At 38.8% G+C, this 5246-nt stretch overlaps 1 long non-coding RNA gene across 1 annotated transcript; it reads right to left on the reverse strand.

The window, feature by feature from the left end:
* Positions 1-279: 279 nt before the first annotated feature.
* On the reverse strand, positions 280-5039 carry LOC138852300 (uncharacterized). Its single transcript, XR_011391635.1, has 2 exons — positions 3652-5039; positions 280-3324 (listed from the first exon to the last, which is right to left on the reverse strand). It is a non-coding gene; the product is annotated as an uncharacterized lncRNA (long non-coding RNA).
* Positions 5040-5246: the final 207 nt, after the last annotated feature.

Raw genomic sequence — 5246 nt, forward strand, 5'->3', positions numbered from 1 at the left:
AATTTGAACTATATTGGATAGTTGAAATCGGTAAATGGGTGGTTTCTTGTACTCATTCGATAGAAAAAAATGTAGTTCTAGTGAAATAGTTATGATTTTTGTCAACAAGTACACTGGAATTGGCCGAAAATAGGGCCCAAAGTGGGCAAAATCGCCGATGCGTAAACATCGTCGAGACCGCTAACTTCGCGAGAACATAATTCCATAAGTTTTCCATCAAATTTCATACTTTTAGTGTCATTATGATTGTGAAAAGATTATCTAGCTTTTCATAAGAAATTTCTTTTTTTTTTTTTTTTTTGAAATTTGGCTGACCCTGAGAACAAGTCTCTGAGAGGGCCTGTCGACCCTGAAAGGGTTAACTCCAAAATTATTTCTTATTTTCATTAAAATTTCTTGACAGTGCCTCACCCACTCTATCATCTGCTCTCCTTTTGCACTCTCTCACCATTCTCTTTACCTTTCTTTTACTCTCCATATACTCTACTGTTCTTATAACACTTCTGCTTTGTAAAAACCTCTCATAAGCTAACTTTTTCTCTTTTATCACACCCTTTACTTCATCATTCCACCAATCACTCCTTTTTCCTCCTGCACCCACCCTCCTATAACCACAAACTTCTGCCCCACATTCTAATACTGCATTTTTAAAACTATTCCAACCCTCTTCAACCCCCCACTACTCATACTTGCACCAGCCCACCTTTCTGCCAATAGTTGCTTATATCTCACCCGAACTTCCTCCTCCCTTAGTTTATACACTTTCACCTCCCTCTTGCTTGTTGTTGCCATTTTCCTCTTTCCCATCTACCTCTTACTCTAACTGTAGCTACAACTAAATAATGATCCGATATATCAGTTGCCCCTCTATAAACGTGTACATCCTGGAGCCTACCCATCAACCTTTTATCCACCAATACATAATCTAACAAACTACTTTCATTACGTGCTATATCATACCTTGTATATTTATTTATCCTCTTCTTCATAAAATATGTATTACTTATTACCAAACCTCTTTCTACACATAGCTCAATTAAAGGTTCCCCATTTTCATTTACCCCTGGTACCCCAAATTTACCTACTACTCCCTCCACAACATTTTTGCCTACTTTAGCACTGAAATCCCCAACCAACATTACTCTCACACTTGGTTCAAAACTCCCCACGCATTCACTCAACATTTCCCATTATCTCTCTCGCTCCTCTACACTTCTCTCTTCTCCAGGTCCAAATACGCTTACAACAACCCGCTTTTCACATCCAACCTTTATTTTACTCCACATAATCCTTGAATTAATACATTTATAGTCCCTCTTTTCCTGCCATAACTTATCCTTCAACATTATTGCTGCTCCTTCTTTAGCTCTAACTCTACTTGAAACACCTCACCTAATCCCATTTATTCCTCTCTACTGAAACTCTCCCACCCCCTTCAGCTTTGTTTCACTTAAAGCCAGGACATACAGCTTCTTCTCATTCATAACATCCACAATCATCTCTTTCTTATCATTTGCACAACATCCACGCACATTCAGACTTCCCACTTTGATAATTTTCTTATTATTCTTTTTAGTAATTATTACAGGAAAAGGGGTTACTAGCCCATTGTTCCCGGCATTTTAGTTGACTTTTACAACACACATGGTTTACGGAGTAAAGATTCTTATTCCACTTCCCCATGGATATAAAAGGAAAAATAATAAGACCAAGAACTATTAAGATAAAATCAAAGAAAACTCAGATGAGTGTGCATAAATAAACATGTACATGTATGTGTAGCGTGACCTAAGTGTAAGTAGAAGTAGCAAGATTTACCTGTAATCTTGCATATTTATAACACAGACAAAAGACACCAGCAATCCTACCATCATGTAAAACAAATACAGACTTTCGTTTCACACTCACTTGGCAAGACGGTAGTACCCCATTGGGTGGTTGCTGTCTACCAGCCTACCTGCCTATGTTAGATATTTTTAGTACGCTATTTACATCCCTTTATTAATTCCTGTTTTCCATTTATACACCTCAATCACATTCCCCTAATTCTACGCCTTTCTAGAGAGTGCAGATCCAGGGCCTCAGTCTATCCTCATAGGGAAGATTTCTGATACATGAGATCAACTTTGTCATCCTCCTTTGTACGTTTTCCAGTGCTTTTACATCCATTCTCCAGCGTAAATGGTGTGCTGGAGGCAACACCATTTGTATATACATACAGGTGTCTATTACTAAGATATGATTTTAGCTAATCGAGCAAGAACCTTCAAAACCAGAGCTGCAAGCCCATGATGATAATATTCAGGTCGCTTGTTCTATCTAGGCTGGAATATTGCTGCACACTAACAGCACCTCTCAAGGCAGGTAAAATTGCTGACCTAGAAAATGTACAGAAAACCTTCACAGCACACACAACTGTGATAAAACACTTCAATTACTGGGAACGCTTGAAGTTCCTAAACTTGTACTCCCTAGAACGCAGGTGGGAAGAGATACATTTTTTTTTTCAACAAACCGGCCGTATCCCACCAAGGCAGGGTGGCCCAAAAAGGAAAACAAAAGTTTCTCTTTTTAAATTTAGTAATTTATACAGAAGGGGTTACTAGGCCCTTGCTCCTGGCATTTTAGTCGCCTCTTACAACACGCATGGCTTATGGAGGAAGATTTCTGTTCCACTTCCCCATGGAGATAAGAGGAAATAAACAAGAACAAGAAAGAAAATAGAAGAAAACCCAGAGGGGTGTGTATATATATGCTTGTACATGTATGTGTAGTGTGACCTAAGTGTAAGTAGAAGTAGCAAGATGTACCTGAAATCTTGCATGTTTAAGAGACAGAAAAAAGGCACCAGCAATCCTACCATCATGTAAAACAATTACAGGATTCCATTTTACACTCACTTGGCAGGATAGCAGTACCTCCCTGGGCGGTTGCTGTCTACCAACCTACTACCTACAAGATACATTATATACACTTGGAAAATCCTAGAGGGATTAGTACCAAACTGCACACGAAAATCACTCATATGAAAGTGTAAAAGACTTGGCAGACAATGCAGCATTCCCCCAATGAAAAGCAGGGGTGCCACTGTTCAACTGCCTCCCAGCATACATAAGGGGGATTACCAATAGACCCTTTGCTGTCTTCAAGCAGGCACTGGATAGGCACCTAAAGTCAGTGCCTGACCAGTCGGGCTGTGGTTTGTACGTCGGGTTGCGAGTGGCCAACAGTAACAGCCTGGTTGATCAGGCCCTTATCCACCACGAGGCCTGGTCATAGACCAGGCTGCAGGGGCATTGACCCCCGGAACCCTCTCCACGTATACTGTAATAAAATGATGCCAGTTGTTATCTGTTTATCTCAAAAATGTTAAGTCCTTTTCTTAATAAAGTATCCTCACAGTTAAAGTACTCGCTCTCAAAAGAAATTATTACGCTGCCTTTCAATTAGGGGATGTGCCAAAGTATCAACATCAATGGATACTGAATAATTTTGATGGTACCAGTATTGGCCTAACACTGAGTATCTGTATCAGTTTAACATTGAGTATTGATATGTATTGGCAAAAATTTTGGTTTAGTTCCATTACTAGTTTCAGTGATATCTATGAACTAGCTTTTGTTTAATTTAGTAAAAATGTCTCATACTCACCTCGGTAATTTTACAGTATATTCTTTCGAAGAACCCTGGAAAATACAAAAACAAATTAATAGACAGCGTGTGTATGATGTTTCACTAATTTAACATTTTTTTTTTTTCAACAAGTATGCCGTCTTCCACTGAGGCAGGGTGACCCAAAAAAAAAGAAAATCCCCAAAAAGAAAATACTTTCATCATCAATCAACACTTTCATTCACCTCACTCATACATAATCACTGTCTTTGCAGAGGCACTCAGATACAACAGTTTAGAAGTCCCTCCAAACTGCCAATATCCTAGACCCCTCCTTTAAAGTGCAGGCATTGTACTACCCATTTCCAGGACTCAAGTTCGGCTAAATCTATATTAACCGGTAATTTAACATGTAATCATATACTAATCAATTTAAGTGCTAAACCAACATATTAATGTAACAAACATAGCCAGTAAGCACCTCTCAATAATAAACAGTATGGATGTACGTACATATATAACAGCTATCATAAATGTGAATGAGAATAAACTAATCACACAGATAATGAGAATGCACACCATAATATAGTGTTTTAAAACTAAAATACTGAAAGGGCCCCAATGGAAATAAGTCACTTTGTCTGACTTTTTTGGGTTATCTTAGGTTCTCTACACAGACCGGGCCGCGGGGGCGTTGACCCCCGGAACTCTCTCCAGGTAAACTCCAGGTATATCAATCAATCAAGTTTATTCTCTATAAAGATTACAACACAGGGTTTACAGATTTTGGATACTGTGTGGTTTACATGTTATAAAATACTAATTACAGAAGGGGACACTAGGACACCTAGCATGGCTAGGCATTTCGGGCAGACTTGGATTAATTCTTAACTCTAAATTAACATGGATTATGGAGTAAGTTGGTATTAAGGCTAAGTGACTACATTATAGTTTGTGAGTTTAGCAATGTGAATGCTTTTGTTTTGACACAATACACAGGTTCTATATTGGAGTATCACAGGCAAACTTATGACTAGTTAGGATTCATTATTTTATGATTAAGATTCGTATATCTGTGATTATAGTCAAATGGGTGAGTGAGTGAAAGTGTGAACAGGTGGTTCTCTCTCTCTCTCTCTCTCTCTCTGTATCTCTCTCTCTCTCTCTCTCTCACAGGTACACGTAAGTAAAGTTATCATAGTATAAATTACCTAGGATAACCCAAATAATCCAGACAAAGTGCTATACAGTGGATCTGTGCTCCAGTGCCCTAAATTAATAATATTAATAATACAGGTCTCCCTCAACATTCGCGTTTTCAACTTTCACGGGCTTCACGCATTCGCGAATTCTCAACTGCCAAATTTCCAACCTCCAAATTCCCAGCCACCAAATCATATTTAAGTTTCCCGCCACCTGCGAGTCCCTACTACCCTCCCTCCAACCCCGGCAACTGGCAGCCAGCCCTCCCACCAGTGTGGTGAATGTTTTGTTTGTTCATTATTTGCTATTAAACTACAGTATAAATAATGTAAACCCATTCATGACTGCATATTGGAATGGCTATTCAGACAGGTATTGGACGGTGACATTATGTGTTGACTCTTGAACACAGCAAAGAATCAAACATTTCT

The sequence above is a fragment of the Cherax quadricarinatus genome, unplaced genomic scaffold, assembly GCF_038502225.1.
Source record: "Cherax quadricarinatus isolate ZL_2023a unplaced genomic scaffold, ASM3850222v1 Contig6959, whole genome shotgun sequence".
Lineage (NCBI taxonomy): Eukaryota > Metazoa > Arthropoda > Malacostraca > Decapoda > Parastacidae > Cherax > Cherax quadricarinatus.